Genomic DNA, 15,917 nt, shown 5'->3' with positions numbered 1-15,917 from the left:
CGTATTTGCAACTGATGCCTCGGGTATCTACGGCGCACTGACATATTGAAGTTAACAGAACAAATAGTTTAACTCAGCCGTGGTCTAGGCTTATTTTAAATGTGGGACCTCTTTTTTTTTAAACATAGTCTGTTTTAATATGGTGTTAGTTTTTTTTTTCATACGCTACTGTATGCTTATATAGAACTAGGAAAGCGAAAAACAATGTTCGCTGTTTTTAAGAAGCAAGTGTTAATGGTGATAACATTTTGATCAGATACATAATATTTTATTGTATTTCATGTTTAACTTTATTTCTTGACCTCGCCTTTTTATTTGATGAAATAAGAAAACTTACTTATGTGCACTGCTTAGCAATAGCTTAAATATATGTAAGTTGACATCAAATATCAAACTAGGATTTCGGTATTAAAACGTAATTTTTAACCCTGATAATAGCTACAAGAAATCATGCGTTTCTACAAATATATTAACTTAATTCTTTTTTTGTAACACAAAAATGTCTATGAGTAAAGTTTGAATATATCGTAGCACAGAAGCGACGGGCAGCGTCTATCTCCGAGTGCGGCCTCCACCGCGCGGTGGGCTTCGAAGCTCTATGGACAGTATTCTAGCCCAACAAGTTTACTTTTTCTGAGCACCGACGTTGCGCCAACGGACGTATAACATGTTTTCCTCTGAAATCCGACACAGATTGAAAATGGCAAAAAAAGAAGAATTATATCCATCGATATTGCCGATTTTCACTTTTACTGCAATACGGCTGGTATCTACTGCACCGTTTCATGAATTAAAAACTTGATAAATAACTGAATAAAGTAATAATATACCAACTAATATTATGTAATTCCGTAGTTTTACTAAAAGTATACAAATTGCAAACCCTACACTTATCCACACGATACTTCTTCTGTTTCATCAATCTTTGAATGCAAGCTCGTCGGTGCTGTGATTGTAATGGAAAATTAAATTGCGGAAGTATTTCATTCTGGCTTCTATCTGAGTACATCTTGTTTTCAGGCTACACAGACAATTAATATTACTTTGAGTTTTCTTTAATTAAATCAAACACAATGCAAGGGAACCTTGTAAAGGTAGAAATGCAGCGACTGCAATATTAATCAACATTTGGCGGATGTTGAGATTTCCCAGTGAAAATGAGAAGTTAAATTTTCGCAACAGTCTGTAGAAAGGATTCGCACTAAAGTTAATTTGTTAAAGTTTTTCAATTCTACTGCGTTCGCATTCAGTTTTGCGTTTCTCGTTTTGTTTCTTACAGTTCAAGTATCAAGAAACCCGTTCATGAATACTAGAATATGCCATATTGATTGCATGCTTCCAAAAAGGTAATAAAAGATAGTGTTCGCCAACTGTTCCGCCATCTCTTTCCGCGTTGATTGGAAAATTCAATCAAGTGAAAGATTTATAAAATGGGAGTCTTTTAGGCGCTGAGCAGGCAACATGTCACAGTGTCTAAATCTTAATTGGGTCTGGCCTAAGGCGTGATGTACATATGTGTGTGTGGGTGTACTACCTACACAAAGCCAGTGAGGTCAAATTAAAAAGAAAATATAATTTATTTTACAGGAAATATAAACATGAAAACAATATTTTCAAATTTTTTTTCCCATAAAAAATAATGAAATTGTTTAACTGACAGAAAATAAGAAAGCCTTTGTTATATAAACATTGAAAACATTTCCTGGAAGTGCTTGGTTGCGAGCATTTTAATGGTTAGTCTAGGGTACCATTGCTTAAAACCTACCTTAATTTTGATCACTATATTTTATGCTTGGTTAAATGTTTGTGACGGCCTCTGTTAGGTAGCAGTCTGTGACACCGGAGGTCCCGTATTCGGATCCCTGCCTGGCCATGTTGAGAAACGAACTTTCGCTGATTGGCTTGTTGAAGTAATAAATATAAAATATAATGTCATTGAGTTAGTATCTCGTAACACAATTTCGAACTTACTTCGAGGCTAACTGAACTCTGTGTAATCTGTCCCGTATATATTTATTTTATATTACGGATAACAGTACGATTTTATCATGAGCATGTCTTTTTTGAAGGTTTAAACGAAGACAGTGGTCTCTGCATGTCCTTCACAAATTTTCCTTCTTGGTTCCCAACTCTAGACGTGTACCTGGTTCAGGCACGGGTGCTTTAACCCATTTTAAAAAACTGCCTCCACAATTCCTTCCAAAATAAAATTACGAATTTTATTTTGGAACAAGGAAGACGATACATGGAGCCTTCTTCCTGTTATCAACCGGTAAATGTAGAAATTTTCGGAAAGTGGACATAAAGCAGCTATAATATTGAATGTCGTTTCATCACCACACTAGTAAACGTGTTCTTTATTTGTGAATGAACACACATACTATGATCACGCCTCTTGCCGGAGCGGTAGGCAGAGACTACATCTTTTCACTTGCTGCCTGCATGCTTTTGCTTCGTGTATTGTCCATTCATCAATCTTAACATTAAAGCTCGTCGGTATAGGGTCCTCTTGACCTGACCTTTCGCCAGAATCTCTTTGGATTTCATCATGATACGTGCGTACATATTCTTTTTCTCCATGGTAACACAGTATCCGTCACTAAAATTACCAGGAAATTATATAACAGGATCTTGGACTATAAATGCATCCGTCATAAAGGGTCCCTATAATTCTGTTACTACGTTATATTATAGGTTACTACATAATATTGTTTTAGTGAAAGGTAATGCGCGTCAATACTTAAACTAAAAGCTTTCCCTCATAGTTTTTATTTTATTATTGTATGAAATTGATTCATTATTATCGTGCGCTTGTATTTAACTTAGTTTTTATGGAAAATATATCAATTTAGACTATTTTATTAATTATATCGTGTTTGATTCCAACTCTTTAACTAATATTATTAATTCAAAAGTAACTTTGTTGTTTTTCTTTCTTGCGATATCTACTTAACCAATTAAGTCTTCAAATTTGCGTACCTATGTGAAATTAAAAATCTGGTGAAGGACATTGGTTATTTTTTTATCCCGGTAAAAACTAAAGTTCTCGTGGAATTGCGAAAACCTTGTTTTCTATTGTAGGTGGCGCTAAATTTGCGTGTGTACGTGGCGCAAGATTCACGCGGGCAAAGCTGCGAGTAAAAGCTAGTACAATATAAATGGTAACCGTAATAAGCTAACTCGAAAAGCCACTAAAGTAACCAAATCATGAAATTTCAATACCACATTTGCTGAAATTCATGGATGTTTGAAAATTATTTTCTTAATTAAAGTGGGATTACACTAGTTATTTAATTAGGTGCTGAAGCATATTTATATTCCAAAAATTAATTAATTTGAATTCATACTTATATTTTAAATGTGACAGGGTGTTTGTTTGTCCGTCTTTTGTGTCAAAACCACTTAACTATACCAGGGAGTCCCAGTGACTAACGCAAGGATTAAAGGAATACTATAATGCATGGATATTTCACGCCTCCATCGCCTGAAAGAAGAATCCCAAGTTTATAGTTAACTTTAGTTCCAAGTTAATCAGTGGATTTATGCCTTAATTGTATGAACAGTATTATGCTTATAACAAAGCGGTTCGTTTACCTAATAGCGGCCATGTTTGCGTAAGGTGAATATTATATGACGACTAGCCGGCTATCCGAAACTTGCGTTTGTTTTTCATGTAGGCATACTCTAAAGTTTAATATTTTCCTAATTTACAATTCTGTATGTTATTCGTACTTGGCGAAAGTTTATTTTGCAACTTAACAAAATATCAAAGCGGTATAACTTTATAATACTATAGATGAAGCACATTTATCTTAAAATTTATAAGTACACAGTCTCGGTTCATTTTTAAATATAGGTAAGTTGTGATGTCATTTGAATAAAATAGGTAACTGTACGTGACTGACGAAAGTGTAACCTTTCAGTCACTTTTCTAGACAATTGACTCTGTCTACTTCATAAAGACGTGATATTGTAATGTATGTATGCAACTAGTACATAAATATTCAAAAGCCTAGTCTACCCTATAATATCCATTATAGTACAGGATAGACTAAGCCAATAATAAATCACAAAACTAGATAGTTTGAAAAATAATCTGAGAAATTTCAAGAGACGATAATGCTAAACTCATTACTCTTCTTTTTTAGGTATATATACCTACGTTTGTAAAAAGAACCTAACGATAAATGCAAAAGTGAATAAAGTTTTTTTTAAGCTTTCTAGCTTTTTCGTTCGCAAAATGTGCAGTGTATCATGGTATCACGTTAGAGATGCTGTGAAACAAGTTTTAATTAGTTCCCGTACGAGTATGCAGTTTTGTTCTACCTCCCTTTGACTACACTCCTCACTAAATCACCTCATACTAATATTATTAATTCGAAGTTTAATGGATTGTAAGTTTATTACTCCTGTGTATAAGCATCTGATTAGATGATGTATAATATCAATAAAATAATATCATAATATCAGTAAAAGAATTTTCCTGATCGGCTCAGTATTCCCAAAGATTAGCCCTTACAAACAAACAAAAAACCAAAGGGACACAAGTATCTTTATAATTTTAATTTCGCTAAAGACAAGGGCACGTTTGATAAGAGAGAAAAACATAATAGACCATGACGTCAACACATCAGTCTAGCCGATAGAAAGTGGATTAAATTACCGAGCGTAAATAGATGGTCTCCTTGAGTCTCATGTCACAAGTTCCCCATTGTCTTCCAGTCTCGCATTCAGCGATGTGACTGCTTATGTCTACTACGATTCCATTACGAGGACAATTGATCGGAATAAAGGTCGTAGCAGACTTATGTGGAATAAAGTTCGTGGAAAAATGAGCGACTATTGTAACGGTTGCGCCGATGTCGATTAGAATAGTGATTTCTTAATTCGAAACTCAAATTTAAATATGCAAATATTTGAAAATTTCTGGTACTTTCCAAAACCCTCCACACCCTTTTAGTTTAGTTTAAAACACTATTTCCCAAACAAATGAAATCTGCCTAGCACAAATAAGATAAACATATAATCTGAAATGTCTGAACTTTATTTTATTGGATTTTTTAATAAGCTACCTATATACCTAATTCTCGTAAACCTTTTTTGATACACGCATTGCGCTGTAAATATTATATGTAAACATTATTATTTATTTTTCCTTTAAAATATAGCCACTGCAATATTATTAAATAGCCGTTAAGGTGTTTGTAAGATAGAAGTCAATAAAATTAATACATACATACCTTTGATACACGCGAAAAGCAATATTTTTCGTAGCAGCCGGGTATAAATTCCAAAAACTTTCATGTTGGCTTCAGGTATATTTTTCACAATATTTTACATGTTTATTTTGTAGATATGGATTGCAACTTTGTCGGGCTTTTGAATTTAGAATTCTGTTAACAGGAAAATTTCCGATAAAATACTTAGCGTTACATACTAATGTGGAGTTACTAATGGTAGCGCTACAAAGTAATTAATTGCAAAACTGATTATGAATTCTGATTGACAGAGTCAGTTTGGTAAGCCCATATTACCGGCCATGACGGTATTTAATAATTAAAAAGCCTGTAGTTACATCATTTGCAGCTCATATGAATTTCCGTAGCTCGTATTAATTTAGATTGCTTAGCTTTATAGAAGGTAATGTGGCTAAAAGATATGATAAGTGAGGTACAAATACCTTCCGACTGCCGTCTATTCGTTAGCGAAATGGTTGGGAGTGGTTGGCAACACAATAATTAGAATACGAGACGCCTGTTATTCGCAGGGGTATGCAGAGAGTACATCTTTTCATAACATCTGCATCTTCCTTTATACACAAATTATTGATTTTATAAATTCAAATCTTCGAAATGTTGCAAAGTATATAGGGAGCTGTTATGATCGTCTTCAAAAAATATCATAATGATAGAAAGTTATTTACTTTGTCAATTAATTTAAGTATAATATTTATCTACCTTAATTAACCCCTCCTTAATAATGGAATATAATGTAAAAAATATAAAACTTGATCCCTTTTGTGTATGTAAACAAATCCATTACGAATCAACTGTTTGTTTGTTAAAAGCGTATTTAAATTTTTTGCACTCAAAATATCGAATACCACTGTAAATTGAATTAATGGAAAAGGAATATGAAACTGGCTGCATCAACGGTGAATAAAAAAAATATTCCCTGAGAGAAAATTGCAGTAAAATTTAATAAAAATATGCCTTTGCAAATGTGATTTTCATTCGGATAGTTGATGCGTCCATTGTCTGACAAAAGGCCCGTTGATATTGCACGTCCTTTTTATTTCTTTGTCTCGTTTTAATTTGTGTAAGCAACGAAACACAGGGCAACAGATATGGCATTATGTTATATTATCAACAAAGTTTTTGTAACTGAAGTAATCACTACATAGTATAAAACAAAGTCGCTATTTTAGTCTGGTTGTCTGTATGCTTAAATCTTTAAAATTACGCAACAAATTTTGTTGCGGTTTTTTTGTAACAGGTAGAGTGATTCAAGAGGAAGGGTTTTTATGTATAATAACATTTATAATTTTGCACCCGTGCGAAGCCGGGGCGGGTCGCTAGTGGGGTAATAAAAAAATATGTTAGGAATAAATTGAGCTGGCGAAATATTAAGTTTTCTTGTGTTTTCTTTTTGCGGACTTAATCTTTATAAAATACCGATATAATATAATCTTAATATGATCCCCATTTCTGCAGCAACCGCCTTCCGTCCTTAATGAACCGATTTATAAAATTATTAGTTCGATGGAGTATTAATTAAGAGTTAACTCTTAATTAAAGCTGCATCGAACTAATAAAGTTTATATTTCTTTCGCAAAATGAGGCGAGTTGCTTTATTATAAACAACTTATATTGCGTCAATCACACATATATGACGTCTTTATTTCTAATCGGGTAGACAGAGCTAATAGAAAAATTTTGGTTTGCTCCCAGACTTAAATGCATAATATGCTAACATAAGTACATTTGGAAGAAAATTCAAAATTCAAAATTTTTATTCATTATTATAGGATACTATATATCGCTTAATAATTGTCGTATGGTTTAACAACATTGGTTGACGTCAAATAAATTACTTAAAAACTAAGTTTACTGCCGCTTCCAAGGCGTCAGTGCAGAAGAAGCGGTAACAAACTGCGAAGTTTCGAAGAATAAAATTATGGCTATCACAGAGCCTTATAGGTTTATACACGGTTTACGTAAGGTTTACCATGATTAGCTATAAATTCTGAATTAAGTACTTAGTTGTTTTTACGATGAGGTAACGCAGAAATTGACATAACTAATACCTTAACCGGTTTTGCAGAAAACGGAAGAAACGCGACTGTAACAATCTTTTTTCGTCGCTCATAGATCCGCATCAATCCCTAAATAAAAATTGCTCTTTTGTGATACTTCATATTTTTGAAACGTTAAAAGCAATTGAGTATTGTATTACTCGTTCGGGGAAAATATTTTAAAACAGAAACATCAAACTCAATCGACAAATGATTTTCGTAAATACAATAAATACGTGCATTTCGAAATGGAATAACATTGTGTTTATTATTACTGGAAAATTAAAATCTTCTCAGTGATTATTAATAGCGTTCGCCTGTGTGCTTTTGTTTCATTTGCACAATATATAAATTATATTGAATATATTCTTTTTGTTTGCGAGGAAATAGCGGCAGCTGGCACATGTCTACTACGAGTACGTTGTATTAGAGACCGCCCGCGGCTTCGTCCGCATGGAAACCCTATCAATCCCGCGGGAACTCCGGGACAAAAGTACCTATGTTATTCTGGGTCTTCAGCTACGTACCAAATTTCATCGTAATCGGTTCAGTAGTTTTTGATTGAAAGAGTAACAAACATCCACACAGACATCTTCACACAATTTCGCATTAATAATATTAGTAGGATATGGTTGACAAGATGGTATAAGTCAACGGAAGGACTTATAAACCTACGATTCCACTTTTAGGCGATGGGCTAGCAACCTGTCACTATCTATAAACCTAGATCGCTCAGCCGTCCAGTTAACGCGTCTTGTGACAATTGGATCTGTCACAACGTTTCATGGCCCATAGAAATTAGAAAAATGCATTTATGTGTTGAAATAGCTGATTCCAACATAAAATAATTAATCATGCCTTTTTATCGGAGGGGTAGGCTAACTTAATGTAGTAATTGTTACGATCTCTGCGTACTTCTTTTAATTCTAGATTTCAAGTAAAAATAATCTTAGAAATTAACGTTTGGCGAAATGGTCGTGTGTTTCATCTAAATTGTTATCTCGCTTTCAACCAGCCTGGAGGAGGAGGTACACAGACGGATTAGGGAATTAAATTTCACCACCACCTCGTTAATGGGGACTTTCTGCCCAAAATATTTAAGGAACAAAAGTGTAGGTACAAACATCGAATTTATATTTAGGTTATATTGCATCATCATTGTTGTAGCGATTAGAATTCGGACATACATACATATAATCACATCTATATCCCTTGCGGGGTAGACAGAGCCAACAGTCTTGTAAAGACTGATAGGCCACGTTCAGCTATTTGGCTTTAAGATAGAATTCAGATTCAAATAGTGACAGGTTGCTAGCCCATCGCCTAAAGCAGAATCCTAAGTATGTAAGCCTATCCCTTAGTCGCCTTTTACGACATCCATGGGAAAGAGATGGAGTGGTCCCATTCTTTTTTGTATTGGTGCCAGGAACAACACGGCACAATTCGGAAAATTCGGAGTTTTATCTTATTCCGTTAGTGCGCGTATTGCATAACGAACAATGAATATATCGTTGTCTATGTGTAAACATGTTTAAGTATATGATACGGACCTATTCAAATCGCATATAGAACAAGTTAATACAAGTTAATTAGATGGAGTTTTATTTAATGTTTTTTTTTTATTTCATGTGATCAATTTTATTTCCGGGTAAGTATAGTGAAGTTATGTCCAAAGGTAAGGTCTTGAGCACCCAAATTTTCTTTTATGGAGAGTTTGATAATGTGGTAGTAAAATGTAGTCGCTGCCTATCCCTCAGGTACAGAGGCGTGTGCATTTGTATTTATATGTTAGGTACTCGTTATTTTTTTCTTTGTAAAGCTCCTAAATTATATGAGTTACGAGCCCTGCCCCTATTTCAGGAATTCTTGAATTTGCGTGACGCATAAAATTAGGGCATAATAATACCTAGTAAAGCCTCATTCTAATTAGTTCTCGGTAGCTCGTCTTGAGTTTAAATTTTTGTATTATTCAATTTCGTTGTGAGCTTACAATTGCAATGCAAAGAAATGTCCAGAAGTGTGACGAATTCCAACAAACAAAAAAAGTTAAGTACCTTTTTTTATCATCATTAGGTTTAGAATGAAGATATTGTTCAGTTGGGATAAGAGAGAACAGTTATGAATTTGAAGCGTCATGTAAGTTCTTCAGTGTGAAGGTCTAGCCACTAATCGTGATTTTTCCATGGCACCGTCCGCGTAGCCGACATAGGCTACTTCTCCGTACTATTTCATGGATAACTGTTCAGCAGTTAGATGTGAAATACGGACAAACAAACACATTTCATATTAAAATTAGTATTAACTGGGGTTTGCGCAGCTTCGCTTCGTGAAAAATTAAAGAAAAAACGTGGCCCATGTCAATTTCGAAGGTCTATTCTAAATCTGTTTGTAAATTTCGTGAAAATCAGTCCAGTAGTTTTTGAGTTTATTCGTTAGAAACATACAAAAATACAAATATATTTTCTTTATTATTAGTGTGGATAAATACATACATACATATAATCAAGTGTATATCCCTTGCGGGGTAGACAGAGCCAACAGTCTTAAAAGACTGATTGGCTACGTTCAGCTGTTTGGATTAATGATGGAATTGAGATTCAAATAGTGACAGGTTGCTAGCCTGTCGCCTAAAAGAAGAATTCCAAGTTTATAAGCCTATCCCTTAGTCGCCTTTTACGACTTATCCACGGGGGAAGAGATGGAGTGGTCCTATTCTTTTTTCTATTGATACCGGTGACCACACGGCAATGTGTATAAATAAATGACTATAATACTTACAATCATGACATTTCGTGCATTACGGCGTTAAATTCCGCGTAGTAACAACTACACAGGTGTCTACGTCCGAATATTTTATGATTGTCCTGACACATACCAAAAATAGTGTCAGTCACGGCATATGTACCAAGCTTTTTAGTGTGGGTTAAACCTTGACAGTGACTTTGATAACACGCCAATACTCCCGCAAAAAGGTTCCGGCCTTGTGGCGATGGGTTGGCCTGGTACTATCAAAAACTCAATTAGGCACGCGGGGCTGTGATGTATACGATGTCTTCTAGGTCATAGGTTCCCTTACTTATTTATGAAGTGGACTTCATGATGTCATACTCCTGGCGGAACATGTAAGGTCATATATGTATATATCTAACACCCATTTGTACCATGTTTCAAGTAAATAAAAAATTAAAGTATAAAGAATAAGTGAGTCCGGCATGAAGTCGCGTGGAGGTAAAGAACATCATTCACTATGGTCGTTATATACTTATTTTGCTTCGAATACATTCGTCAATCCGAAGATCGTTACTGTACTCTTGACCTGACCAAAGTGGAAGGCATTAATAACGTACCTTGATTAAATAGGGTAGCCCTAAGCTTCAGTTTTTTACCTGCCGTCCTAACACATATTGGATCATGATTGATGACACTGCTGCCTGTATGCACAGATTTCCTTACTATATTTTCTCTCACTGTAAGAGCAGCGCTTCACTCTTGTACCTACATAACTCAGAATCAGTCATTCATAAAAAGCGCTCAAGGAGGTTCAAATCCTGTCCATGTTGGTACATAGCCGGAGGAGGATTTGAACCTCCTTGAGCGCTTTAATAAGCATAACGTATTTTATTCTGACAACCTATCGGGTCAACCAGCGACACTATAGAAAGACCATCTGGTATAATATCCTAAAACTATGCACCCAATTCGACTCACGATTTGAAGTATACAGATTTCGTAATCAAAAAATCAAATCAAAAATTCAAAATATATTTATTTCTTTAACTAAATGGTACATAATTACACTGTGGTTGTGGTTTCCCTTGCGGGGTAGACAGAGCCGACAGTCTTGAAAAGACTGAATGGCCACGTTCAGCTATTTGGCTTAACGATACAATTGAGATTCAACTAGAGACAGGTTGCTAGCCCATCGCCTTAAAAAATAATCCCAAATTTGTAAGCCTATCCCTTAGTCGCCTTTTACGACATCCATTGGAAAGAGATGGAGTGGTCCAATTCTTTTTTGTATTGGTGCCGGGAACCACACGGCACGGCAGATTTCGTAAGGTTACGTAATAACAATGCCTTCTACTCGTATGTTCACAGGAGTAACAATTTAATAAAACTTTTAAGGTGAACATTCAGAAATGTTTGCGAACTATAAACACGGTCACCATTTCAATTGCAACTTTTGTTCACTGGTTGTTTATTGTTCAAACTACCTTTCGCCGTTGGCTTTGCCACTTGTGATTTTCCGAACTTTTTTTGCTCAGCCTCATACAGACATTAGGTAACCTAAATCGGCGAGAATTGCATGAAGAGATTTATGAATGTGAATCTAGTCCCAACTTACCCCTCTAAGATCATGGTGTCATGTATGTATGAGCTGTACAGTCAACCGACGAGAAACGTGTCTTTGTTCATACATATTAATAGCATAGGGCTCAGGTTTCTATCGAAATCTAGACCTCTTATAATCCTCCTCCTCTAAATATTGGGTCTCATTTTTATCTTCTTTATATACTTCTACCACATGGCGTTAGATTAGGTTACATCCTCACCTCCCTGGAGAGGAGCCCAGGGTGCGCCTTTAACCATGCTGCAGACAATCCAAGGGCAGGTTTAAAGGTACTATAGTACTTACCATTGCGTGTCAGATTTTTACACTTACGGCCTAATTCATAAAAAAAAAAATTGTTTATCCCCTGAAACCTTTGCAAGGGTAGGTCTGAGCTGTGTATATACATATAAGTATGATGCTGTAAAAATAATCAAACTAATTCAGATTTTTTTTGTTACAGGCAAAGCTTTCCCGCTTTGTGGAAAACGTGAGTAAAAATGACAGAATTTTCTAAGCGTAACTTGCATGATATTTATTATTTACTTGCTTCCGCAGCTCTGTCTTCAGTTCTTCAAAAAAATTATACCATAATGCTCTTCCTGTGTTTCTTAATTTTATTTCGACATATGTAGCAAACTATTCGCATATCTCCTCCATAGTTATAAGAGAGCGTTGATGAATGGCAATCTTGACCTGAACTTTCGTCAGGATGCCCCTGATTTCAACAAGGTACGTTTTGTAGGCCTTCCCCTTCCAAAGGTCCCATTTACACTTTCTTTGTTCATTTGCTAAGTCAACCTGCTGTAAGTATATCGTTTATAGAGAAACATAAAAAAATCTTAGTTAAATAAAAGATATTCATCATCATCATCATAATAGAATCACGCCTCTTTCCCGGAGGGGTAGGCAGAGACTACCTCTTTCCACTTGCCACGATCTCTGCATACTTCCTTCGCTTCATCCACAATAAAAGATAACTTTGCGTTTATTAATTAATACGTGTTTATATTCAAATACAATTATGAGACATGGCTTCACCCCTTGGCAGGACTGACTTATCGACTGTCGGCGTCCTTGGCTGTTAATTATAAACTTGAAATTGTGTGGGTAAGTGGCAAACAGTTTCCAAACATATGCAGAATAATATGGCGGGTTATTAGAAGATTACTCGTGTGGGCTAGCGGCAAACATTTATCAGACTTAGCAAAATGTTGTGGCACTATTAAACAATGTCTTGGAAACATTATATTTAGTGGGGGTTTTGTTTTGAAGCTTTTTGGTAGAAGCAGCCCGCTATTGACCTGCCCCCGTATTAGATATAGAAAAGCTATTCTCCGTTTTAGAGCCGTCTCGTTTCACGTCATAATGAAAACCGAATCACCGAGAGTTTTTTTTTTGCGCGATAAAAATGGCGTCGCGCGTGTCGAGAAATTTCAAATGCAAGACGATAAAATCCAGCGAATGAAGTTGTAAATGTAAGTTGAATACCACAATTAAATGAAAATAGAAATACAAATAGAAGAAGACTTCATGAATATCGCATGTATACATTAAAAAGGCCGCTTAATTTTCAAGTAACTTTAAAAGCACTTCTTTAAAGCTGATCACAAACTCTTCGCCACGACATAGTCCTGAAATTATTGACTGAAAATCCGACTACAGAACAACCTCAGAAATCTTTATACATAATAAATCGATTTGCCGAAAATTCAGCGCCGTTCCGTTTGCCCGGAGCCGTCTACAAAACATGTCCTCGTATATGCATACATAATTTTACTGCTCCATAAATAATACGACGTGATAACTTATTATTACCGTGCTATATCGTTATCTCTTAAGACTACATTGTGTTATATTCTAACACCTACTACCTCATAGTAATCGAGTCGCCGTCGACAGACGAAGTATTCTGTTTGCTTATTTCCATTTTAATATCAAAATGTAAGGCGCGGTTTGCTTTGTGTCACACTTTTGTCTTCAAGTTGTCGAAATATAGTGTTATGACGTCACCGCATTGATCGCACCAAATACATTCGGCAAATTACCCTCAGATTGTGACCCGCGTAAGTATGAAGGTGAAGCAATTTATTGAACCTTAAAATGAATGTGGAACGGAACCGACCGACTTTATGTTCTCATAAAATTCACGAGCAACCTCTGCTACTTCCATCGCGGTATATCTATGTTCGTAAGACCAGGGAAAGCCTTATACCACCGGCTTAAGATCTATCTCATCATTCAGTTATGTAGTTGACTGCATAGAAAGTTCAGCTGCGAACTGCAATGCGCTTAAGGGAGTTTAGTTTCAGACGGTATCTGGAAACCCATGAAACGTTGTGTAGATAGGAACGTATGTTATGTTGGAGTTAGACAGACGTATAAGTTATGTGACACATTTTGTTACGTCTAACTTCAACATATGTTTCCATCAGTTCAGCTGTACTTTAGGTGCTCTTGATAACCTGGCACGGTGCAAACAATGATATGTGTAAACTATTTGAAAAGAACAAACCGTGTGGTTCCCGGCGCTAGGTTAGAAAAATAATAGGACTACTCCACCTCTTTCCCATGGATGTCGTAAAAGACTACTAGGGGATGGGCTTATAAACTTGGGATTCTTCTTTTAAGCGACAGGTTAGCAACCTGTCACTATTTGGATTTCAATTCTATCGTTGAGCCAGACAGCTGAGCGAGGCCTGGCAGTCTTTTTAGGACTGTTGGTTCTATCTATCCCGCAAGTGTGTAAAATTTTTGATCGTAACGATCGCCGACGAAAAATTGAGAGGAACTCACTTTTAAGAATGTATAGTCGCCCGCGGCTTATGCCGCGTGTATAGTATGTCTCTTGCTACAGATTAATGTTGATGTTTCGATTATGTTCGATGTTCTAGAAACAACTATAACCACCATTTTGAGAGGGTAGCTTTAAATAACCTTTCCGAGTTCTGCAACTAGCATTACTCTCTGTCATTCACCATTGTTCCTTCTCCATCGCATGTGAGCATGTGACTTTATCATGAGACTTAACAAATTTCTGCCACGACTTTCACGGTCTTCCTATTAATCTTGCTAATCTTGAGAGCCTTGAAATGTCTTAGAAGCACTAATACACGTACTATATTTTTGTGAATAAATAATACAGGTGTAAAACACGCACGATCAGAGATAATTCCTACGTCCGAGGACGACGTAGGATTTATCTCCGCTCGGATAGTGGTCACCGAGCGACTGAAAATCCAATGTATAATAAATATATACGGGACAAATTACATATATTGAGTTATGAATATTGCATTTCTTCTGTAAATCACTCGTCTTACTGGTTTTGAGTGAGTCACTAATTTTTTTTTATTCATTTGTGTCACGGAAGAATTAGATTAAATAAGAAGTAAAAAAAATATGTAAAGGTATTAAATTTTTTATAATACTACTTCATTTCTTAAGTATGAACTACATAATCTGAATATTCTGACGTGACAGGGCTTTTTACCTCTTTTTTGAAATCTCGGAAAATAATGCATTAGAAAGGTATGAGTTCTATAGGTGAGCTTCTAGAAAATTATTAGTTCTATCTTAAGTGCCGGTAACCACACGGTATTTTATATATGATTAAATTCACCGAGAAACGTAATAATGCCCATCGTGTTCATCTTTATTACTGGATTTTATTTATCGTATGCACATGAGGATATGCAGTGGCAGGTTGCTCAGGATTAAACTATGGTTATAAACCGTTCTGAATTAATAATTGAATACGTTTATATTGGAGAGTTTCACATGGAACCGGGGATTATTCTACTGATGATTATGTTTTGGTAGACAGAGTCAACAGTTTTGAAAAGACTGAAAGGCCACGTTCAGTTGTATCTACAACTGTTATTAATTTATGAAGTTAGGATTTTCGTACATGTGTCTTTTTTGTGCTAGAGATGTCTCTTTGAAATTTGTATTCTAATATCGATTAAGAATGTGTGTATAATTTATATTATATAAAAGAACGAAAGTACCGAAGCAACTGTGTGTGACAAACATTAATATTTCAAACAGTAATCAAAGGACTTTGAAATGTCAAATTACAAAGAGAATTCCTCTCTCCGAACGAAATTTGCAAATTCGTTACACGATTGCATGACCAAAGAAATAATGATTTTACATGCAGCGGTGCGCTGCCAGATAGTACGTCGGAAAAATATACACTTCGAAATGACCTATGACCACAGATATAGTTATAGGTAGATAGGTTTGCCGCATGTTGCATGCATGGAAAACCAAACGTGTAAATTTTTTCTG

The 15,917-nt window shown here is 35.5% G+C and overlaps 2 protein-coding genes across 2 annotated transcripts in view; both read left to right on the top strand.

Annotated features, from left to right (window-relative positions):
• LOC106130560 (neurocalcin homolog) overlaps positions 1 to 15,917 on the top strand; it is a 121,455-nt gene that overhangs the window by 37,150 nt on the left and 68,388 nt on the right. The window lies entirely within an intron of this gene.
• The window catches only part of LOC106130561 (neuronal calcium sensor 2), a 111,690-nt gene that overhangs the window by 36,966 nt on the left and 58,807 nt on the right, over positions 1 to 15,917 (top strand). The window contains exon 2 of the mRNA XM_060953673.1: positions 12,088 to 12,114. The gene's annotated coding sequence lies outside the window, so the exon portion shown is untranslated. The remainder of the gene's footprint in view (positions 1 to 12,087; positions 12,115 to 15,917) is intronic.

This window comes from Amyelois transitella, chromosome Z (assembly GCF_032362555.1).
Source record: "Amyelois transitella isolate CPQ chromosome Z, ilAmyTran1.1, whole genome shotgun sequence".
Taxonomy (NCBI): Eukaryota; Metazoa; Arthropoda; class Insecta; order Lepidoptera; family Pyralidae; genus Amyelois; species Amyelois transitella.
This window is presented reverse-complemented; position numbering and strand designations above follow the sequence as displayed.